This window comes from Mus musculus, chromosome 1 (assembly GCF_000001635.26).
Source record: "Mus musculus strain C57BL/6J chromosome 1, GRCm38.p6 C57BL/6J".
NCBI classification, from domain to species: Eukaryota; Metazoa; Chordata; class Mammalia; order Rodentia; family Muridae; genus Mus; species Mus musculus.
Window position 1 is genome coordinate 160810054 of NC_000067.6, and position 25558 is coordinate 160835611.

Sequence of the window (25558 nt, forward strand, 5' to 3'; positions counted from 1 at the left end):
TTTATTTATTTATTTATTTATTTATTTATTTTTGTAAGAGTGCCCTTTATATATAAATGATTCAGTGAGGAATTGTGTATTCCCTTCACCCATTACATCTCTCCAGTCTGCTTTACCCAAGAACAATTTCGTACATTGTCTCTGATATTCATTACCTTGACTCTTGGGATACTCACAGGCCTTTTATCTTAAGATACATCCAACAATTTGTACTTCTGAAAATTTCACTGTAATTATATACATATTAAGAACTTCTATTGGGAATATCCCACACAGATTCTGTGTTTCTTGTGCTATTATAGCCTATCAGGGGGTAGATGGACACTTTAAAAATTCAGTTTTGCTCATACTTATTTGAATTCTTTGATTAAAGTGATATCTTACAAGCTCCTGCACTTTGAAGTTTTTTTTTTTCTTTTTCCTCTTTGTGGTAAGCATTTTCTGTAAAGGCCTTTTGAAACTCTTTATTATCACTCTCCAACTCAAACTTACATCAGAATCTTTTATTAACTTTTGTCTATACTGACTCATGATTTATTATTTTACCTAATAGCTTCTAATCTATTGTTGGTGTTGGTGCTGCTGTTGCTTGTTTTAAGTAGGATCTCACTATGTAGCCCAGGCTAGCCTCAAACTTGGACTCCTCCTCCCCCAGCCTTCTGATGGGCACGGACACCATGCTTAGCTCTAATCTGCTCCTATAGTTACTTAATTTCATGCTCAAATTGTCCAAAGACTTTGGCCTTTGGAAACTCCTGCGCTCTGACTTTTGGGGTTTTGGTTGGTTGGTTGGCTTTGCATAGCCCCCTATTCTTGGGGCACTTTTCCTCTTGATATTCTAAGCTTATCTTAGGCTGTTGCTGTCCCAACTCTGGAATCAGCTGTTTCTCTAAGAGCCCTGTCTGTTGTTTTTGTGGAGGATCACATGATAAGCCCAAAACTAATATGCTCATTTGTCACTAAGATGTTGCTGCTTGCTCCTGCGGCCTCTCAGTGGTTGAATCTAAAGAATATCAAGATACAAGACAATATACATACATGTAATATATCAATTCACTTTTTATATCTATATGGTGCTGAAGACGGATTCACACAAACTTCTTCTAATCTATCGTCACAGGGAACTATTCTAGTTGTCTTCTTTCCCATCTAACGGTGGGGAACCTGGCTCCAACTTTTTAATAGAATTATGTATATAATTAACTCCTTTTTAAGCAATGGACTACTCATTGTCACCATTGCTCCCCTCCCTGAATTGATAACTTCCTCACCCTACTTAGCCTTTGACTCCAGTCCTGCCTGTCTCTCCTATGTGAATGTCCTCCTCAGTCTACTTAACTTGTCTGTCTGTCTGTCTGTCTGTCTGTTATGCAACAAGGTCTCACTATGTAGCACAGACTAGTCTCAAGACCAAATGCTGAGATTCCAAGCATTTGCCTCCATGTCTGGCCCTGCCTAGGCTTTGAGCCTCATACACTACAACTTTTCTCTGTGGATACTTAATATGCTATGCCAGGTTCTCTCTGTCAGGCTACAGCTATATGCTAGGGACATCATTTGTAAATTCTGTCCTTTCCCACAAAGGGCTCCAAAACCCTACTCTGAGCTTCTGTGACAGTCCCTGAATTAGGCCCAAATACCCCATGGCTTCTAGATAAGATCCCAGAGGAGGGATTAAGGGGTCAGAAGAAAGATAAAAAGAAGTATAAACTCCATGCATACACAGACATGCATGCATGCATACATACTTTCATACATAGGATTTAAGAAAATTCATGTGTGTGCATGTGTGTGCACGTGTGTGGGCATGGGCGTGTGCGTGTGTGTGTGTGTGTGTGTGTGTGTGTGTGTGTGTGTGTGTGTGTGTGTGTCCTGTGCTGTGAAGTTGACTGAGAACTCCTGGAGGATAAAGAAAGAGAGAAAAGAGAACCCAGTCCAGAGTCTTGGGACACTCCAAGCTTTGACATTTTTTCAGAGTCATAAGGAGGAACCAACAAAGTTAAACTGTGAAGAGGCCAAAAACAGGGGGAAAACCAAGTTTCTTGGAAGCCAATGTGTTCCAAGAAGATCATTTGCCTTAGCTACTCTGTGATGTTGAGCAAGATAAAGACAGAGATCAGCACTGGGTTTAGTGATGCAGGTTAACGGTTTGCTTGCTGCCTCACTGGGGAACAATGGATTTCAATAGCCTTCCTGGAGTAGTTGTACTAAGGTAGCCCTGGAAAGGCTGGCATGGGTTTAAGAAACACAGAATTCTTGTGACTTTGCCTATTAAAAGGAGTGAAGAAATGAATCAGTAGCTAGAAGATGTGTTTAAAAGACTTCTTCATTAAATAAGAGACATTCACTGTATTTATCTATTAATCACCCTACAAAAAAAGCAGTGAATCAGACAAGGAAAGATATGGATTAATTAAAAGAGAAAAAAAAACAAAACAAAAACTAAGGCCCAAAGCACAGGAAGACAGTTATGTCTATGTCTTGTTATGAAACAGGAACAGTTCAGCTTTCATAACATAAGGGCAGATAAGAAGTAAGTAGGTGGGGCAGAGGTGGTGAGAGGATGGAATTTCTCTGTTCTTTCTCATTGAAATAAGAAGCAAGGTCAACAGCTGAGATGAAGCATCAACAAAGAGGCTTGAAGGTTAGCAGTGTTATCTGGGGGAGAGGGAGAAGCAAATGACCTAAGGACATGCAAAGAATTACTGAACCACACTGAGTAGCTAGTTGAAGTTGAAGTCATAATTTAAAATTTAGTTCAATTGGCATGATAGTTTGTTTTCTCATTTAGACACTGAACAAGAGAAAAAGCTGTGTTTCACCAGCTGGGGATTTTGCTAGGCTAGTACCAAGAAAGAAAAAAGCTAGTGTGTTGAGGGTCAGTCTCTCTTAGTCAGGGTTTTATTGCTGTGAAGGGGCACCATGACCAGGGCAACTCTTATAAAGACAAACATTTAAGTGGGGCTGACTTACAGTTTCAGAGGTTTAGTCCATTATCATCATAACAGGAAGTGTGGCAGCATGCAGGCAGACAATGGTGCTGGAGAAGGAGCTGAGAGTTCTGCATCTTGATTCAAAAGCAACCAGTGGAGACTGGTATCCCCAGTCAGCTAGGAGGAAGCTCTCCCCCTGCCCCCTCCCAAAATGGGTAGATCCTGAGCATAGGAGGAGACCTCCAAAGCCCACCCCACAGTCACACACTTCCTCCAACAAGGCCACACCTCCTGATACTACCACTCCCTATGGGTCAAGCATATTCAAACCACCACAGGGTCTGACTGCTCATAACACAAACCATTTCACCCAAGAGTTTGTAAGTGTTAATTATATAGAGTTTAATGGATTTAAACAAAAATTTAGCCAGGTGTGGTGGCACATACTTTTAATCTCAGCCCTTGGATGGCAGAGGCAGTGGAATCTCAGTGATTATGGGATCCCTCATAATTGTAGGTTAATCATTATGATTAATGATTATCATATGCATTATGATGTGTGTATATATAAAGATACTTAAAAAAGTTAAAACTACATAAAGTAAATATCTTCTTGACTACAATTTTCAATCAGAATGGACATAATAATGTTCAGGTTAAACAAATATTAGTTGTTTGGAAGTCAATATCATCATTGTGATCATAATCAATATTATTATTCTTTAAAACCTTTCATTGGTTACTTGTGAATTTCACATCATGCACCCCAATCCCACTCATCTCCTCCTCCTCTCCTGTACCCATCTTCCACCCTTGCAACCTCCCCCCACCCAAAAGAAAAAGAATCTAATAGTGGAAACTGAGCGAGTCACAGTGTGTCCCACAGTATACCCTTTGGACCACTTATCTTTGCTTGCAAATGTTCATTACAATGAATCATTAGTTTTCTCCGAGGCCTCTGGCTCCTGCAACATCATCAATACTGGATCATCACCAGGACTCCTCCTGATATCCTGTTGCATCATGGAAATTCTGCTGCTTTGGATCTGGAGGACATGCTCCCAAAGTTCAGAGACGGTAGATAGTGGGATGGGCCAACCCAAGCCCTGGATCTGGGCCTGGGTGGTAGCTAAGCTGGTCAATCTGCCAGCTCTCTGGAACCCACCCCAGGGCAAGCTCCCCAGCACTTCCCTGGCTAGCTCACCCAATGCTTCAGTCAGCAAGGGGCAGAGCTAGCTCTCCTGACCTCAGGGCAGGCTCACATGCACCCTTGCTAGCAGGCACAGCTCTATTATGCTGCCCAAGAGAGTTGTAAGGCTCTCTCTCTCTCTCTCTCTCTCTCTCTCTCTCTCTCTCTCTCTCTCTCTTCTGTTACAGCCAGTGGGGGGCAGGACCAGCTCTCCTGCCTACCATAGATAGTGAGGAGTCGGGGAAGGGCATCTCTCCCTCGCCCATGATACCACACGGTATACATGGCAGGGTCAGCTCTTCCATGCTCACACCGTTGGGGCAGCTTACCTGCAACTCTACTGTGCTTCTTGGTTGAGGTGCTGGACCCACTCTCTTGATTACTGCAGGGACAACTCTCCTGCTCTTACACCTTTGGAGCCGGCTTACCCATACCGCGCAAGTGAGGGATGAGGCAGCTCTGCACAGATATCAACACGGCCCCAGGCAGCAGCTCAGAACAGGAACATCCCCCTGGCCTTTGCTGCAGGGCCACAGACCCAGACGTGGCCCTTGGTGTCAGCATGGAGGAAGACCTGCTGTCTTTGTCAGGGTTTCTTTTCCTGCACAAACACCATGACCAAGAAGTAAGTTGAGGAGGAAAGGGTTTATTCAGCTTACACTTCCACATTGCTGTTCATCACCAAAGGAAGTTAGAACTTGAACTCAGGCAGGTCAGGAAGTAGGAGCTGATGCAGAGACCATGGAAGTATGTTACTTACTGGCTTGCTTCCCCTAGCTTGCTCGGCTTGCTTTCTCATAGAACCCAAGACTACCAGCTCAGGGATGGCATCACCCACAATGGGCTATGTCCTCCACCCTTGATTACTAATTGAGAAAATGCCTTACAGCTGGATCTCATGGAGGCATTTCCTCAAGGGAGGCTCCTTTCTCTGTGATAACTCCAGCTTGTGTCAAGTTGACACACAAAACCGGGCCAGTACAATGGCCTTATGAAGTATCACCAGCTACTCACATCAGGCTGTCCTCACTGCCCTCAAATCTCCAGTTCTGCCTGTCTTCACCGTGCATACATCCTCTGCTTCTCTCTCTCATCCATCTCTCCAACACTTGCTTGCTCATCTTAATGGTGCCCTGGGCCTCTGGGTGTCTGGGGTCATCTCAGGAGTTCTATGCCCTACCTGCATAGTGTGGCACTAGGCAGGAGTCATCTTGGGTGTTGTCTGCCAGCCCTTGACACATCGTGCCATGCTGGGGATCATCTTCGGCATGATCTGCCTGCCTGGGCCCCAGCTGGGGTGATCTCAAGGGTACTTTGCTGGCCTGGGCTTCATGACCATCAATATTATCATTATTATTATTATTATTATTATTATTATTATTATTATTATTATACAATACTATTTTTGGCTCTGATAAATGCTGTTCTTACGGCAAACTGAATGCAGTTTAGGAATTTCCGAACTGAACTTTTCCCCTTTGTACCTGGGGTCCTGTCTTAGTTTGGGTTTGCATTGCACTGAAGGGACACCACGACCAAGGCAACATTTAATTGGGGCTGGCTTACAATTTCAGAGGTTCATTATCATCATGGCAAGCATAGCAGCATCTAGGCAGACAATGGTACTGGAGAAGAAGCTGAGGGTTCTACATCTTGTTTCAAAGGCAGCCAGGAGAAGACTGTCTTCCAAGCAGCTAGGAGGAGGGTCTCAAAGCCCACCCCTGTTATTAGACGCGTTCTCACGACCGGCCAGGAAGAACACCACAGACCAGAATCTTCTGCGGCAAAGCTTTATTCTTACATCTTCAGGAAAAGAGAGCAAGAAGCAAGAGAGAGAGAAAACGAAAACCCCGTCCCTCTTAAGGAGCATTCTCCTTCGCCTCGGACGTGTCACTCCTTGATTGGCTGCAGCCCATCGGCCGAGTTGACGTCACGGGGAAGGCAGAGCACAAGTAGTCATAAGATACCCTTGGCACATGCGCAGATTATTTGTTTACCACTTAGAACACAGGATGTCAGCGCCATCTTGTAACGGCGAATGTGGGGGCGGCTCCCAACATCTCCCCCTTTTTCTTTTAATAAGAGCAAATAGGCCACCCATATTAATGAGAGTGGAGATAGAGGTCAAATCCCCAGTGTGTAGGTAAAGGAGCCATGTACAGGATTAGCTCTTAGGCTTACAGGCTTTTACCCAGAGCAACCCTGACCTGCTCCCGTGTCGTTTTGCCTGGGGGAAGGGAACTAGGACACTGAACCTTCATGAAAGATGACATGTCTCCCTAGAATAGGCTCATATATGCCGCAGAGCCTTTCCATTGCAGTGCTTAGCCTTGCAACTCTCTCGGGCTGCTGAAGCACACTCACTCTATCTCGTGCAATGAGACTAGCCTCGTGAGATATAAGAGCTGAGTGGCCAGCGACCTATTGCCTAAGCATAGATATATCAGGGGAAGCTCCATGTTCTAGTCCTGCAAGCGCCTGGGCAATAACCACCTTGTCTCTCCTAGTTTAGGCCTTAAGCTTACAGACCAATCAAAGAAGCAACACTAATCCACAGCAAAGTGTATCTCCAAATAATATTAATCCCACCCATTTTTTAAAGAAAGAAAATGCTGAGGAGATCCAATTGGGTAATCCTTTGGTCAGGGACAGGTCCAAGCGCGTGGAGTTGACCTGAATGATGGCAAGCCTCGAAGGGTCTGTTCAAATTCAGCCATCCAATTCTGTAACATATACTGAAAAAGACTTTTTGACAAATTAGCTGCCCTAGTAAATTTAACATACTGAATGGAAATAACACACAATCCCGGAAACTTTTGTTCACAACCCTGCTGAGTTATTTGTCATAATACATCTAGTTGTATCTGGACAAGATCTATGAGTTGATTAACCAGCATGAGACCTCTCTGTATCTTGACATTAGCTGAGGCCTGTTCATCTATGACTGTAGTCACTGAGGCTGACAAAGTGTTAATGGTGCCAGTCATCTGGACCTGTCCAGACAGAGCCAAGGCTGTCTGAATTAAGGCCAAACCCAGTTCCTAGTTAGTGGTAAAAAAGCAGGAGAATACATGAGCATTATACATCACCGTCATTGGGAGTGGAAATGTCGACATTATCCCCCAACGCTGCTCTCTCTTTATTATTGACGCCCTGGACATCACCAAGACGAGGGACATTAGTATTCCCTTGGTCAGTCTGGATTTTTCGGGTGAGTCTTTCTGGTACCCAAAATGGGTTGTCTTCATTCTGTGGGAAAACACAGATAGCTCCCCTGGATCTTATCAAGATAGGATCCGGGCCATACCATTTATTATCAAGGACATTTTTCCATTTAACCATCTCATTGGGCCTATCTGGCTCTGAACAATGACGTTCAGCCGCAGTATGGCCATGAGCATCAATATTTAAAAAATTGAGTGTAAAGAGTGCCAAAGACACCGACACTCTTGGTGCTCGGGGTACAGTCTCCTCAAAAGTTCCCCTCTTCTGTTTTATAAGATAGGCTTTGAGGGTGCGATGCGCACGCTCAACAATACCCTGTCCTTGAGGGTTGTATGGAAGTCCAGTCAGGTGGGTCACGTCCATCTGACGGCAGAACTGTTGGAATTTTTGAGACGTATAAGCTGGTCCATTATCAGTCTTAAGGAGTCTGGGTTTCCCCCAAGCACTCCATGCCTCAAGACAATGTTGAATCACATGTGAGGCTTTTTCTCCAGTTAACGGAGAAGCAAACATGATGCCAGAACATGTGTCAATGGACACATGGAGATATTGAAGTTTTCCAAAGGAAGAAACATGTGTAACATCCATTTGCCAGACCTGTAGAGGTCGAATACCGCGTGGGTTAATTCCCACATGAGGAACTGGCAAGAACTCACAGCAGCTTTGACATTGAGTAACAATGTCACGGGCTTCTTTTCTAGTCAAGGAGAAACGACTGCGTAATGTTTCAGCCGTCACATGAAAATTGTTATGAAAATTTCTTGCAGCCTCTACCGGGGATGATAGGGCAGCAGCCACCACTTTAGTGGCCTTATCTGCCAAATCATTTCCCAGAGCCATGGGGCCAGGTAGGCCTGAATGGGCTCTAACATGAGTAATATAAACAGGAGATCTTCTAGATAACAAAACTAATTGTATCTGCTGAAAAATATTGGCAACTCTACTGGAAGGCTTAATCACTCCAGCCACTTCTAAAAGATTTACTGCATTAACCACATAATAGGAATCTGACACAATATTAAGGGGTTTTAAAAAGGTTTTTAAAACTTCTAAGACCACTAAACATTCTACCACTTGAGGTGAATTTTCATTATATTGTTTGGATACCACTTTACCATTAGCCACATAGGCACCTATGCCAGTTTTTGATCCATCAGTATATACCACAATCCCATTTTTAAGTGGGTTTCTTACTGTTATTTGTGGAAACACAACAGATTGATTTTGGGCAAACTGTAAGATTGGATGTTTTGGATAATGGTTATCTATTTTTCCTGAAAAGGAGGTAACTAAAACTGCCCAATCATTAGATGCGGCTGCCAAGGTTTGAACCTGTGCAGCGGTATAAGGTACAATTAAAAGATATGGACTTTGCCCAAAGTGGGTGATTGCTGCTTTTAGGCCTTTAAGGGCAAGCTGTGCAATTGCATCAGGATACCAATCTATTATTTTAGCTGGGGATACGTTTGGATGGATCCACAACAATGGCCCATTCTGCCACAAAACTGCAGTTGGCAATTGTGCTGTCTTAAAGACACACAAACTGAAAGGCTGCGAATCCTCAATACGTTGTAATTGTGCATTCTGTAAGGCCTTTTCCACTTTTTGTAAGGCCTGGTTAGCAGCTAGAGTAAGAGTCCTAGGGGAGGAGATATGAGGATCTCCTTCTAAAATACTAAACAAAGGCCTTAACTCAGCGGAAGGAATCTTTAAAAAAGGTCTGAGCCAATTAATATCTCCCAACAGCTTTTGAAAATCATTTAAGGTATGGAGGTGATCTCTTCTTATCTCTACCTTTTGGGGCACAATCTTATCTGGGGACACCACAGAGCCCAAGAATTGTCCTGTATCAGAAATTTGGACCTTTTCTGTGGCTATCTGTAAACCCCACTGACTTAAAGTTTTAAGTAGAAAAGGATATGCCTTTTGTAGCATGGTAAGGTCTTTATGGCACAGGAGGATGTCATCCATGTAAAGGAGCAAAATTAAAGAGGGGAATTGTTCCCTCATTGGCAAAAGAGCTTTTTGCACATAAAGCTGGCACATTGTAGGACTATTGGACATCCCCTGTGGTAAGACCTTCCATTGATACCTCTTATCAGGTTTAGCAGAATAAGCTCTCTGACCCGTTAACAAGTCAAAAGTCCAATCTCTCTGCTCTGGAGTTAAAGCAGCAGCGTTTGCTCGGTCCTGCGCCTGTGCAGCCTCTCGCCACAGAGATCTCCATTCCAAATATTTGCCCATATTAGGGAGAGCGGCTTTTGCAATCATTTGCCAGTCGGCAGGAGTTAGTGCCATACCGGCAAGCCTGTCTAACTGCACCAAGGTAAAATTAGCATTGATTCCATATTTAATCTGCACATATTCTACCGGAGCGTGGACACGCCCACCCTCGGCTCCTTCAAAGACTGGAAATGCCTGTTGTATTTTCCTTTGTTCCTCTCGGGGAATGAATGAGTCTGCGCACTGCCTCTCTGCGCACTGCCTCTCTGCGCATTGTTGACGCACTACGGGCTGACGCACTACGCAGGGCGGGGACTCCGCATAGGGCGGGAGTGCACCTGGTAGCCGATTGCCCTGAGGCCAATTAGCAAACTGGCCTTCGCCAGCCGCTTTTGGCTTTTTCCTTAAATGACTAGTTAGCACTTTACTTGGCGGCTGGTATCCTTTTCTTTCATAATGAGCCGCTTTTTTCTCCCAGTCTGTTTCTTCAGAGCACAGGCTCCTTCTCCTAGAGACCTCCGCTAATTGATCTTTTTTCTTCTCCCTTTTTCCTCTTTTTCTTCTAATCTCTCTCCAGGTATTCCTACCTAACCTTAACTTTTCCTCGGGTTCAAGACCCTTGGAAAGGCCTGTATACTTACCGTTTCTCCTTGTTCCTACTCTCTCTCTCCGCTTTACTTCTGATAGCTTGTCCTGAATTTCCTCTAGAATTTTCAGCCCTATCTTAATCACTTGATAGCATGTGAAAAAGAACAAAAGGGCTCCTAACACCAGAAAAAATTCAAGGCCAAACATACTCACTGGTACTCTCGTTCCCCAGCTGAAAAGTTCTGAATTCATACAGTTGAATCCTTCTTAACAGTCTGCTTTACGGGAACCTTTATCACCGTCGTTCCCCAGCTGATGAGTTCTGAATTCGGCAGTTGAATCCTTCTCAACAGTCTGTGTTACGGGAACCTTTATAAACGTGATCCGCAGTTCTGGTTCCGGAATGAAGTATCCCTCCTGCGCCAGTCCGGAGTTTTTTCTCGTCCCGGATTTTCTCGTCCCGGAATTCGGCACCAATTGTTATTAGACGCGTTCTCACGACCGGCCAGGAAGAACACCACAGACCAGAATCTTCTGCGGCAAAGCTTTATTCTTACATCTTCAGGAAAAGAGAGCAAGAAGCAAGAGAGAGAGAAAACGAAAACCCCGTCCCTCTTAAGGAGCATTCTCCTTCGCCTCGGACGTGTCACTCCTTGATTGGCTGCAGCCCATCGGCCGAGTTGACGTCACGGGGAAGGCAGAGCACAAGTAGTCATAAGATACCCTTGGCACATGCGCAGATTATTTGTTTACCACTTAGAACACAGGATGTCAGCGCCATCTTGTAACGGCGAATGTGGGGGCGGCTCCCAACACACCCCCACAGTGCCACACTTCCTCCAACAAGGCCACACCTACTCTAACAAGGCCATATATAATAGTGCCACTCCCAAGCATATTCAAACCACCACTGGTCCATTAACTTAAATGTCTCCCCTCACTCTCTGTTCTGTTCTTAGATACCATTAGTTCATCAATTTTATGACCTTGCTGTCAGGCAATGTAACTAAGGCAATGGGGGAATAAATAAACACTAACTGTGAGAATAGCTATTAGATAGATCAGTGATGACTCCACTTTTGACGCCCAGGAGTTCTCAAGGCCTCAGTCTATTCACCAGGCTGACCATGGTTTTTATAAACTCACTACACAAACAAATGCCATGTGTTGTCTCAGTGGACAGACATGCGCACATTGGTATGCTAAACTTTTGGTCCTCATAAGTTTTCTAAACAGTGGGCTGGATGAGGCACGCATTCAAAGAGCTCTATAATGAAGTTTACATGGAAATTATCGTTAATACAAATAAATGCTACAGTTACACAAAATGAAATTCTGTTATACACAGAAGGCATTCATGTTTAAAATAGCAGATTTTTGAAAGATAAAGATTAGAATAAGATATACTTAACAGAAGGAACAAGAGCAAAAATAGTGGAGGCAAAAGGGGGAGTGGGTGACAAGAATAAAATGTTTAAAAATCATTTGGTGGCAATAGCAAAAAACAAAAATCCATTCACTGAGCAGCGTCCCAAGTCTTTATGTTATGTGCGTACACATGCATACAGTTGTGTACGGAACCTTGGTGTCCTTCTTCAGATCCTAACAAATTATCAGAATCTCTCTGACCTATTTCAAAATACCCGAATGGGAAAGTTTGGTCCATTTTGGCTATACTACTAACACTCATTCAAAGTGACTATTTCTAGGGTGTATAACCTACTATAATAAGTATTCCTGTGGAAATTGGGCTCAATGTGTCAGAAGAACTGAAAGTGATGTGTAGTTCATTAAGAAGATAAAGAGAGGGCTTGTTAGGAAAGTATACTTTTTAAAAAAGATTCAAGCTGTAGTAAGAGCTTGAGTCTCTGCTTTTCCTGTGTGACTCTCCTTGCAGATGCTTCTCTACTCTTTGTATATGCTGTTGTCTTATCCAGAAAGTGCAAGCAGTGGTACACAGGAGGCAGAGGCAGGTAGATCTTAGAGTTCAAGGCCAGCCAGTTCCAGGATAGCCAGGACTACACAGGGAAACCCTGTCTCAAAAAACCAAAATATATAGATAAATATAGATATTCATATGTATGTATATATATACTTGAAATTTGAAACTTAAAATTATAAGTCACATATATATATACACACACACATATATATATACTTGAAATATGAAACTTAAAAATTATAAAAGTCTTATAAAATGGGGAGTAAATGGTAAACATCTGGCAAACCAGGTTCAAGTTTTGTTGGGTTTTTTGTTTTGCTTTATTTTATAAATCAGATTTTTAATTAAAATCTTGTGACTTGATTTATTCTTCTTATAGGTATTCTTTTATACTTTTATACATAGCATACTGAGTAGATACTGAGTCTAAAACATTGGCAACAACTGAATTCTAGGCCTAGGTTTAATGTTGTCTAAATACATGTCTTATACATAAGATAATGTTTCATAATTTCATATAGGGATAATAATACCATCTGTATTTTTCTTCTGAGAATTTTAATTTAATGCTTTATTTTAAGACTATCATAAGTGAGTACTGAATTTACATAATTTGTACCCTTAGCCTTTCCCTCAGCTCCACCCATGCCCTTAGTCCCTTTCAAATTCACGACCTCCTCTTTATTATTATAGCATATAAATAGACTCAGTGTATATAAATGCATATATGCAGAACTTATTGATAGGTACATCTTTGTAATTTATATATATATAATATTTGGTTTGTATTTACATAAAAATATTTGTTGTGTATGTGCTTTTTTATGCTTTTAGGGGAGGTAGAGGTATTTTGGTTGGTTGGTTGATTTTGGTTTTGGTTGTTTGTTTATTGTTTTTGTTTGGTTTGGTTTGGTTTTTTTGATTGTTTGTTTGTTTGGGGGTTTTTCAAAACAGTGTTTCTCTATATAGCTCTGACTGCCCTGGAACTTGTTCTGTTGGTCAAACTGGCCTCACCTCTGCCTCCCAAGTGCTGGGATTAAAGACGTGTGCCACCACTGTCCAAAGCTTGCATATTTGTTTTTCAGTAGTACAGTGCATGGAGCGATATAACAAAGAGCATGGATTCAAATAGAAATGACTATAAAAATAGTCATTTGGGAAGATGTGGTATAAACTCACAGCAAGGCTGAGAGGCTGTGGAAGTAAGAGAGCAGCAGTAACAGAATTAGCATGGAACAGTTACTAAAATTAGGATACTAAGAAAGTGGATAGAAAAGTAATTTTGAAGTGTTGTTGAGTAAACACATTCAATCTTTCTTAGGATAATCTTTCAGAGTCTGGGTAAATGCCTGCAAATAAGGTATACTACACTCATTAACAAATAATCTTCCAGAAAGGAAACTGTGCTCTTACATAGGAAACGCCTATGAAGAAAAGGTTTTAAATGTTAAAACAATATTTTTAAACCATAACTAGCTTCTAGAGTGAGTTTTGTGTGAGCTGCATGGTAGATGAGAATGCAGGAATATTTTTATTTTATCTATTTGATGTGTGCATACACACGTATCATGGTGTGAGTATGGAGGAAAGAGAACACCTTTTGGTAGCTGGCTTTCCTCTTCCATCATGTGCATCTTGGGGATCAAACTGGGTCATCAGGCTTGGCTGCAAGCATCTTTGCTTGCTGAGCCATCTTTCTGGGCTACAGTGATATTTCTGACAGCACCAGATGACTATCTCACCCAACATTGTATTCTCCATCAATCATGCTATGGTAGCCAATGTGCACCGTTTCCAACTTAAAGACATCAAAAGTCTGTGTTTTGCGTGTATAATTTTAGAATAGTTCAACAAAGAAAAATTGTGTTATATAATACCCAGGCATAATAATATATTAGAAGGGGCTGGAGAGCTGGCTCAGTGGTTAGGAGAGCATACTGCTCTGACAGAGACCTGGGATGGATTCTCATCTCCCACTCTGAAAGGCTCACAACTATCTGTAACTTCAGCACCAGAGGATCCAGCACCTTCTTCTGGGTTGCATGGGCTCCTGTGCTTACATGTGCATGCACCCGTCCACAGGCATGCTCAAAAAATTAAAAAGTAAGACCTCTTTTTTAAAAAGGAGGAAAATAAAAAAACATAGTTGGTCTGTAGAGATAGCTCAGTGCTTAAGAGCACAAGCTGGGTTTGATTCCCAGCACCCACATGGCAGCTTACAACTGTCTGTAACTCCAGTTCCAAGTGATCTGAAACCCTCATACAAATGCATACAAAATAAAACTAAGTAACAGGCTAATGGAAAAGAAACTTTTAAAAAAATAATTGTGTGTGTTGTGTGCTTGAATTCGTTTGTGTGTGTGTGTCTCTCTCTCTCTCTCTCTCTCTCTCTCTCTCTGTGCGTGTGTGTGTGTGTGTGTGTGTGTGTGTTTTGCCAGGGAGGTGGTAGGAATCTAATTCAGGTCCTCTGGAAGAGTAGCAGCAGCCAATACTCTTAATCACTAAGCCATTTCTCCCAGACTCCTGTACTTTAATGTTTTAATTTCATTGTGTGCCAGGTATTTAGATATTTGTTATGTAAGATAGTCTAAAAAATATTTATTTTCCTTATAACTGGTAACACTTTGGAAATTGATATTTGCCCATAGAAGTTTCATGTGTGTATATGTTCCTAAATGCATTGATTGTCTCTCAGAATCTTAGAATCCCAAAGTTTTACACACACACACACACACACACACACACACACACACACACACACACACACCACTAAGCTTCTAGACTGTGCATCTGAACTGAATAATGGAAAGACCACCTTGAACTCCATAACTTCCCTGTAGTGTTCTAGACTGAGACATGAAAGATGGGAAATGTGCTGTTGAGAATATTCAGATCCACAGACTCCTAGAAAGGAGAAGGACTTATTCAAGTAACAGCAGGAAAAAAAAAAAAAAAGTATTTTCTACCTACACAGAGAATGCCTTCCTGAACCACAGAGCAGAAGTGGGTAAACCCAGAACATGTGTAGTATAGTCCCCTTTCATCTTTTACTTTCCCCAAATACACTAGGGATGTCAATCACACTAGTTAAGAGCTGCATTTAAGAGAGGAAGGCTGTAGGGGATGGCTTCCCAGGGAAGAAGACATCTAAACTACATTTTAGAAGAAAAACTTCATCAAGTATCTAACAAGCCCAATGGAAATCTTAGTAAGCAGAGTTTGGTGAACTGAAGAATAGGTAAATGAATATATTTCCCCTAAATAAATATGGAGCATATGGCCTGGTGTTAGATTTGGCAACTGGACAGAATACCTGAAATTGGGACTCTCTAAACAAAACAGAGAACATATGGTCAGTGGACGCACAGGAAATATCTGGGTGAAAGGTTCTAAGATGAAAGAGGAAAGAGCCAAGAAAGGGTGACTGAGTCACCAAAACACTGCAAGTAAAGGAACGCCTTTAGCATTGCTTGAGAGTCCTAAAAATAAAGGGGAGATAAGAGCCAGCAAAACCCCTAAGAGTCTCTTCCCTGGTGTGACTGATATCAACAGTCTCCAGCAACACCCAGTGAGTAGGCTGTTGGAGTGAGTGATGATGGATATGCAGTGATACCAAACTTTAAGGTCACCAATAAAACAGCAAGGCCCAGACAGCTGTGGTTGCACGCCCCTGTAATCCCAACTCTTCAGAGGTAGAAGCAGGAAGACTGGGTCAAGATGGAGCCCAGAGTGATCTACACAGCAAGCTCCAATCCAGGTCGAATACACAGGGAAGCCTTTTCTAATAATTTTCTCGCACAATATGTACTCACTGATAAGTGGATATTAGCTCAGAAACTTAGAATAGCCAAGATATAAGATACAATTTGCTAAATGCATGAAACTCAAGAAGAACGAAGACCAAAGTGTGGACACTTTGTCCCTTCTTAGAATTAGGAACAAAACACCCATGGAAGGAGTTACAGAGACAAAGTTTGGAGCTGAGACGAAAGGATGGACCATCTAGAGACTGCCATATCCGTGGATCCATCCCATAATCAGCTTCCAACACTTCCAAACGCTGACACCATTGCATACACTAGCAAAATTTTGCTGAAAGGACCCAGATATGGCTGTCTTTTGTGAGACTATGCCGGGGCCTGGCAAATACAGAAGTGGATGCTCACAGTCAGCTATTGGATGGATCACAGGGCCCCCAATGGAGGAGTTAGAGAAAGTACCCAAGGAGCTGAAGGGATCTGCAATCCTATAGGGGGAACAACAATATGAACTAACCAATACCCCCCTGGAGCTCTTGACTCTAGCTGCATATGAATCAGAAGATGGCCTAGTCAGCCATCAGTGGAAAGAGAGGCCCATTGGTCGTGCAAACTTTATATGCCTCAGTACAGGGGAATGCCAGGGCCAAGAAGTGGGAGTGGGAGGGTGGGGGAGTGGGTAGGGGAGCGTGTGGGGGACTTTTGGGATAGCAATGGAAATGGAAATGAAATACCCAATTAAAAATCAATTAATTAATTAAAAAAAGAAAACATCAAAACAAACAACAACAAAACAGCGACGTGCTTAGAAGATCGGCAGTAAGCACCCACAAAATAATGCTGTTTCTACTTCCCCTAAAGGCCTACTTTATGACAAATGGCAGTGTCATAACTATTTTACTCCATGTGCTATGTGTTCTTTAAATAGAAACTATCCTGCAATACAGCTTCCAACAGGTAATATCTTTAACCCCAGGGGAAAGCTGGTAAAATAGATTGTTTTGGTACTGCTTGCTTAATTTTTTCCTATATAGTTATAATTTTCCAGGTTTCCATATCTAAAATAAATAACTCAATCCGAATAAAGTATTTCTCGGTAAAAGAAAGAAAAATACAAAACTATGTTTTAAATTTTTCAGATTTTCTTGAGAAAGGAATAAAAGACTAATTATCACCTAGAAAGCTACTGGAGAAAGGAAGTAATTTGTAAAAATCCAAATAGCTCGATGAGGACAGCAAGCCAAATGATGACAATTCTGGGAGAGGCAGGAGGTGATAATTGCTTTCAGAATTTGAGTTTGCTTCTTTGCATTTCAGCATACAAGTGTTTAAAGTCACATCCACAGGAAAGAAAAAAGAACACTTTTAGGAGCAAGAAACTAACAAAAGAAGAACACAGAGCCAAAGACAAATATAAAATGTGTAACCTCGTTAGTAGCCAATAAAAGGGACATCCCATTTCCTGCCAACAAATATTGACAAGGACTTGATGAGAGATGGAGTTGGTGGTCTCATAGGCAACAGTTGGAAAACAAGATGGAAGAAAATGTCAGAAAGGCTTACAAATAAACGTATCTTGTATCTTCTGTTTCAAAAACTCCATCTCTAATATTTACTTTTGAGAAATAATCAGAAGCATTCAGTGATTAAATATTCAGTTTGAAACAGTGTTACCTATTGTGCTGACTAGTCTTTTTTAAATATTTTTTATTATTACGTATTTTCCTCAATTACATTTAGAATGCTATCCCCAAAAGTCCCCCATACCCTCCCCCCCCCTACTTCCCTACCCACTCATTTCCATTTTTTTTTTTGGCCCTGGCGTTCCCCTGTACTGGGGCATATACAGTTTGCATGTCCAATGGGCCTCTCTTTCCAGTGATGGCCGACTAGGCCATCTTTTGATACATATGCAGCTAGAGTCAAGAGCTCCGGGGTACTGGTTAGTTCATAATGTTGTTGCACCTACAGGGTTGCAGATCCCTTTAGCTCTTTGGATACTTTCTCTAGCTCCTCCATTGGGGGCCCTGTGCTCCATCCAATAGCTGACTGTGAGCATCTACTTATGCGTTTGCTAGGCCCCGGCCTAGTCTCACAAGAGACAGCTGACTAGTCCTATGTCAACTTGATACATGAACAAGTTATCTGGAAGGAGGGAACCTCAATTGAGAAAATGCCTCCGTAAGATCTGGCTGTACAGCTTTTCTTAATTAGTGATCAATGGGAGAGCTCAGTCCATCTCTGGGATGGTGGCCTGGCATTCTATAAGAAAGCAGGCAGATGTACTGTGACCTGAGGCTATAGTGATGTTAGTGGTTCAAACTGCCTCTGAGGGCCTTGTCTGGGTCTGTAGTGCTACTGCAGCTATGGGCCATGTTCATTGTTGGTGTTGTTGCTAGAAACCATATAGTAACCCATGTTCCATGCTCCTGCTGACCGTGAAGACAAGGAAGCTACTTTTGAAGATATATTGATGAGAAATATCGTTGAGAAAGTGGGATATGGAAGACTTTGGTAACAACCTCTACACCCCACCCTAAGAAGTAGCAGCCTAAACAGGAAGCCAAGGAAGAGACCGCTTAAAAAGTGTGATATGGATGCTGAAATTAGCTCTCCACCACTGATGGCTTCTGGCAGAGGCGAGGAAGGGGTAAGACTCAGTTATATTTAAGAAGCAAGCCACTGATTGTTTGACCATGCTCCCATGAGTATATAGATAACAGAAATTGGACTTGATTATTTATTTATTTATTTATTTATTTATTTATTTATTTATGTTTTTATTTTAATTTTAGTGGTGTTTTAAGAGGGAGAGAAGGAAATGGAAGAACTGGGAAATAGGTGTGATCAGGTACATGATGTGAAATTCCCAAAGAATCAATAAAAATATAATTAAGAAAAAAGAAAAAAAAAAAAAAAAGAGGGCTGAGAAAGCCAAGGAGCACCGCTCCATGGCCTCTGCATCAGCTCCTGCCTCCGGGGTCCTGACCTTTTGAAGTTCCTGTCCTGACTTCCTTCGACGACGAAAAGTGTTCTGGAAGTGTACATTAAATAAACCCTTTCCTCCCCAACTTGCTTTTTAGTCATGGTGTTTTGTCATAACAATAGAAATCCTAACTAAGACATCTATTAAAACTAAAATATCCAAGCCCAGCAGTTGGCATAAACCTTTAATTCTGGCACCCAGGAGGCAGAGGTAGGTAGATCTCGGACTTCAAGGGCAGCCTGGTCCACAGAGTAAGATTCTGCACAGCCAGGGCTACACAGAAAAACCCTGTCTTAAAAACAAAAATAAAGAACCTAAAATATACAGCAAAATATATTACTGGTGGTAGGATACTTCTACACACTATAAAAGTATGCAAATCATGTAAAATGATATGTATCTGAAAGAAAGTCACAGTGCTGCTAATCAAGAAGACTCTGAAATAATATATAAAGATTGAGGCCTAATATTTATAAATCATATAGTTACAGATGTAACTATATCTTAATTGAAGGCTTTCTCTCCAAAGAACAGAAACTTAAGTATAGATGTCATGAAGAGGAAGCTGAGCCAACTATAGTGGTGCCATCTGTCATCTCAGCATTCAAGAGGTTGAGGCAGGAAGATTGTAAGCTTAGAGATGGCTTGGGTTAGAAAGGGATGGGTAGAGGGCACAGTAATACCAAAGTAACACAAATGGGAGCAAATGTAACAATCTTACTTTTAAATGATTTTATAACCTGCAATGTTTGTTTATCTCATTATCATGAAAATAATAGTCTCAACCATTAGCAATATCTCAGGATCTCAAAAACAAGAAGAGCTATTATTGATGCTTTTTTCAGGACTTTCTTTTTTTTTTTTTAAGTTTTTTTTGAAGGATTTGGGTTTTTTTTGTTTTTTTTTTTTTTTGTTTTTGTTTTTTAAGATTTATTTATTTATTATATGTAAGTACACTGTAGCTGTCCTCAGATACTCCAGAAGAGGGCATTAGATTTTGTTACGGATGGTTGTGAGCCACCATGTGGTTGCTGGGATTTGAACTCTGAACCTTCGGAAGAGCAGTTGGTGCTCTTAACCACTGAGCCATCTCACCAGCCCTTTTCAGGACTTTCAAGATGCCAAAATGTTTGCTGTGTTAAAAGGCAGTCTATAATAACTGTGTTTGCTGAATTGTGTCCTTATTATTCATAGAACCATGACGAGGCACAGGTTCCCAAACCCAAGGTGTCTGTGGTAGTCAAGGTTATCTGCAGGAAGAATAGAGTATATTGTCAAGGCAATCATGATACCTTCACAGCTGCCGTCCCAGCATTTAGAGGCAAAGGTAGGATGGAACCATGGGTACAAATATGAAGGCAGGAGGAAGGAAAGAAAGGAAGGGAGGGAGGGAGGGAGGGAGAGAGAGAGGGGGGGGAGGGAGAGGGAGAGGGAGAGGGAGAGGGAGAGGGAGAGGGAGAGGGAGAGGGAGAGGGAGAGGGAGAGGGAGGGAGGGAGGAGAGATGGAGAGATGGCTCAGAGATTAGGAGCACTGGCTGCTCTTCCAGAGGTCCTGAGTTCAAGTCCCAGCAACCACTTGATGGCTCACAACCATCTGTAATGGGATCTGGTGCCCTCTTCTGATGTGTCTGAAGACAGCTACAGTGTACTCACATACATAAAACAAATTTAAAAAAAAGAAAAGAAAAGAAATAAATGGAGGGAGGAAGGGAGAACAGGAGGGAGGGAGGGAGGGAAGGAAGAAAGAAAAATATGATCTGAAATGTTATAACAAAATACTGTAGACCAGAAGAGATAGAGGAAAAGAAAAAAACCCAAAACCTCTATGTACCAGTGGTTTAGCGTCTAGTACAGAAACATGAGTGGTTCATAGAGACTGTCTTATCACTAGATCCTCACATGGTAGAACAGACAGGAGCTGGGACCTCCTATAAGGGTGACGATCCCTCTCCTGATGCCACTTCCTGACATGTTCACATTGTTGATTATGTTTTAGGTTAGGGATTGAGGGCAGGAAAAAGGACAAGTCACAAACATTCAGACTGCTGTAGAGATTAAGTTACTACACTTTTTTTTTTTTTTTTTTAATTATTGAGTGTACCTGAAAGGGCTGGTGCTAAAGGACTCAGCACCGACTCAAAAGACTGGAGCTGTATTATAAGAATAAACTACAGAGTCACAGAGTTCACCTGCTGAAAAAAGTTGAGTAATGTGACCGGCCATCTTGGATTTCCTGGGTCTGAGTGGTGTCCGCGTATTGAGAAGTCACTTGCTAAAACCTAGAGAGTGCCTTGGGAAGTGGTTAGTTACAGCTGGCAACACCAATACCAAGTGCTAGGAAGTGAACTAGGGCAAGTGCAGAAGCTCTGCCTTCGACCACATCTACACCTGGATCTCAAGTTTGCTTCAACAAGACCACTATTAGGAGAAAAAGAGGAAGCAAGGAGGGAGAGAGAAGAGAAAGAAAAAGCGGAAACTACAGAAACAGACAGAGGACATTGGTTGTCTCTGTGAGTCAAAATTCTAGAACAAACATCTGCTTGAAACATCCAAGTCCCTGCCTGCAAGGGAGACAGGAAAACTGTGGAACTGTGTGACCTAACAAAATAATCCACAATAACACCATAATGATTGGCCACTGAGTGATTTCATACTACACAACTCTGAGCTGGAAATGCTCCTCTACTTATACACATTACAATTTTAGTCTTTCTGGCTCTGTCGTCATTTAAAAACATGCTTCTTTTCTTTTCTTTACCTAAAGTTTTTTTTTCAGTTGCTTGTAATATTTCTCGAGGAAAAGAATAATTATACAAAGGCTCTGGTGTTTGCCAAGAGGAAATGGATTTTAATGGAAACCTTTTAAGTCGGACGGACCTTAATAAGAGCAGTAATGGACAGTGTGCTCTGGACAGCTAACTCTTCAGCCTTCACGCATATTTGTTGTGGTTAAGTGATTTATGAGCGGAGGATTTCAAGTCAGGGTTTCAATTTTTTTTTCATTCTTCTTTCTCTTGCACAATGTTTTTGGACAAACATGCTAAGACTTTTTAATTTTTGTCATTCTATGTTGATCTTTAAAACAAGAATGCTGATAACTATCCAAAGATACAGTTTTTCCTAATAAAAGATCAACAAACAAACAAAAACCCACTGAAACAAGAATTCTGGTTTTCCCTTTGATGATGGAGTGTCAGGCCTGGGCCATGACACTGAACAGTCTCATAGTTCAGTTTCCTCCGTTGTAAATAACTTCTATGCCTGCTCTGAGTACCTCAAATGATGTCTGCAAACATTTTTAAAACTATAAAACAGTAAATGAGAAATATAATAAACGATGCCTTATATCATTTAATATTAAAGTATAGACTGTCCCCTTTGGTTTTTATCTAGAAAATATATCTCTGAAGACCAATCTAAATCTATAAAAGTTAATAAATAGGTTCTTTTAATTTCATAGTTATTTTCCACATGGTAGATTTTCTTAAAGATTTCTTTTATTTTTATTTGTGTGAATGTGTGTGTGTTTATGTATCTGAGTATGAGTTTGTGCGCATGAGTCACGTGCCCACAGAGACTAGAAGGGATCGTCTCCTAAACTGGAGTTACAGTAGTCCTCAGCCACCCATTTTGTACTGGGAACCAAACACTAGTCCTTATAAAACCCATGAGCACTCTTTACTACAGAGCTGTCTCTTCAGCCCCTTTGGTGGAATTTTTCCACAGCAATTATTAATGTTTTCTTGCCTTGACTGTTTCTGAATTACTTTTATGTCCCTTTGGATCCCGGAGGTGTGCTTCTGAGATTTGCTGTTTATTTTAAGCTGTGATATTGAAAATGAGATTCTGTACAGGGGACAAGCAAAGAAAACCAAATAGAGAACAAGAGAGTTGCGATACTGAAAACAACCGCTGTCCCGTGCTGGAAGCCAGAAGAGAGTGTGTTGAGGTTTACTAGACGAATACTCCATCTCTACTTTGTGAAATTACCAAGTGCCTGGGGCCCAGGAAAGTACCTACCATGAAGAGGTTCTCTTGTACTTTCCTCTCTAGCGCTTTAGTGTCTGGATAACATAACTCTGCAGAGCTGTGAACTTATAAATGTAAAACTGCTGGTGCAGGACAGCCTTGTGATGAATCGTGATACCAGACAAGCAGGTATTTATTTTGGCAGCTCCATAATATGGGCTCCTGAGTAGGGGGTAAAAAATTCCCAAGACTACTCTTTTAGAGAAATTCTATTTTTCAACTGTCTAAACCTAAATAGAATTTTCCTGTTTTTTTTTTTAAGCCTCTCTCAACAAAGCGAAAGCTGAATTTACATGCCAACCAGTCTTTGCCTTTCATCCATCAACACTTTGGTTGCAGACAGACTACACTGCTGGCTGATTTAAGAAGGATGAAGCCTCTTGACTCCCTCACACCTCTTCCGCTATGTGTGTATCACAGGAGCTTGGATTAGGGCAAGTGATCTGAGCAAGTGGTGGCGCCTAATTACTGGCTGACCTTGACACTCTCTCAAGTTCTTTTCCTAAAGGATGTGATCCAGCTAATAAATACAGTAATAGGATGTCTTCCATTGCTGTGAAGAGACAGCATGACCAAGGCAAGTCTTCCTTTCTTTGCTTTTTCTAGTTCACTTTACATCCCACTCACTGCCCTGCTCCTGGTCACCCCCTTCCACAATCCTTTCTCCCATCCCCTCTCCCCTTCTCCTCTGAGAGCTTTGAGGTCCCCCTGGGTATCCCCGACCCTGACACATCAAGTCTCTGCAGGGCTTGGTGTATCCTCTGCCAGACAAAGCAGCCCAGCTAGAACATATCTCATGGACAGGAAACAGCTTTTGGATATCCCCCTCTCCAGTTGTTTGGGACCCACATGAAGACCAAGCTACACATGTGCAGAGAGGCCTAGGTCCAGCCCGTGTATGCTCTTTGATTTATGGTTCAGTTTCTGAGAGCCCCAAGGGTCCAGGTTAGTTGACTCTGCTAGTCTTCCTGTTGAGACCCTATCCCTTTGGGCTCTCAATCCTTCTTCCTATTCTTTCATAGGAGTTCCCAAGCTCCATCCACTGTTTGGTTGTGGGTGCCTGCATATACATGAATCAGCTGCTGGGTGGAGCCTCGCAGAGGACAGCCTTGCTAGACTCCTGTCTGCAAGCATAACAGAGTATCATTAATAGTATCAGAACTTGGTGCTTGCCCATGCGATGGGTCTCAAGTTGAACCAGTTATTGGTTGGCCATTCCCTCAGTCTCTGCTCCATTCCCCATCCCTGCATTTGTTGTAGCCAGGATAAATTTAGGGTTGAAGGTTTTGTGGGTGGGATGTGTTCCTATAGCTCTACTAGGGTTTCTGGCTATAGGAGGTAGCCTCTTCGGGTTCCATACCCCCAATGCTGTGCATTACCGCTAAGGTCACCCCCATTGATTCTTGGGCACCTCCCCTATCCCAGGTCTCTGTCACATGCTGGAGATGCCCTGCCCCCACCTCCTTGAATCCCAAGCAACTCTTATAAAGGAAAGCATTTAATTGGGGCTGGCTTACAGTTTCAGAGGTTCAGTCCATTATTATCATGATGGGAAACATGGCAGCATTCAGACAAACATGGTGCTGGAGGAGCCAAGAGTTCTACATCTTAATCCTAAGGCAACCAGGAGGAAACTGGCTTCCACAGGCAGACAGCAGGAGAGTCTCTTTTGCCCAGGGTGGAGCTTAAACATAGCCCACCCTCACAGTGACTCACTTCCTCCAATAAGGCCACACGTATTCCAACAAGACCACACCTCCTAATAGTGTCCCTTCCCATGGGCCAATCATATTCAAACCACCACATATAGTTATCACAGAATAGTGTGCAACATAGTAAATAAGAACTATATGATCTATCTTGCCCAAAATAAGTTCTCAGAAATGGTTTTTGCCTCAGTCTGTCTGAGCTGCTATGATAGACTACATAATTTATGAGCAATAAAAGTTTCTTACTGAAGGCTAAAAGTACAAATCAAGGAACTGACAGGCTCATTGTGTGGTGAGGATCCAGTCTCTGCTTGCAAAGTGGTAGCTTTGCTACCTCTTATATGAATGCTGACTCTTCTAAGGGAGAACATAACATCTTCACATGATAAAAGGTGGGAGAGCCAGAGGAATGCCTCCTCCTTCTATCAAACCCTTTGCAAGATTGTCCTATCCCTCCTAAGAGAAAAAAGTCCTTGTGACATGATCACCATATAAAAGCAAGTACCTCTCCCAGCACCCTGTGAATGTCCTCTCAATTTGGAAGGGAGAGCATTTAAACTGTAGCATAATTGATGTGTTCCTTTCTTTGTGTTTTCTTTCTTTCTTTCTTTCTTTCTTTCTTTCTTTCTTTCTTTCTTTCTTTCTCTCTCTCTCTCTCTCTCTTTTTCTCTTTCTCTTTTCTTCTCTCTTCTTTCTTTTTCCTTTCTTTCTTTCTTTCTTTCTTCCTTTGCCTTCTTTCTTTTTCAATAGTTGTTGCCTGGTAAACTTTGTTAGTTTATTATTTTTATTTGTTGAGACAAAGGCTTACCATTCAGCCGAGGATGATCAAGAACTTGCTTTGTGGACAAAACCAACTTTGAACTTTTGTTGCTCCTCCTGCTTCTCCTCCAAGGTACAGGGATCACAGGTGTGTACCAACACCATGCCCAGTTAGGATAATTTCCTTTTTGATAGGGGTTTCTGGCACCAAACGGAG

General features: G+C 42.0%; 1 long non-coding RNA gene across 1 annotated transcript in view; it reads left to right on the forward strand.

Moving 5' to 3' along the window:
• Positions 1-23439, forward strand: part of Gm37083 — a 41598-nt gene extending 18159 nt beyond the window's left edge. The window contains exon 3 of the long non-coding RNA XR_003948752.1: positions 23136-23439. This is a non-coding gene — a long non-coding RNA (predicted gene, 37083). The remainder of the gene's footprint in view (positions 1-23135) is intronic.
• The last annotated feature ends 2119 nt before the right edge of the window (positions 23440-25558 follow it).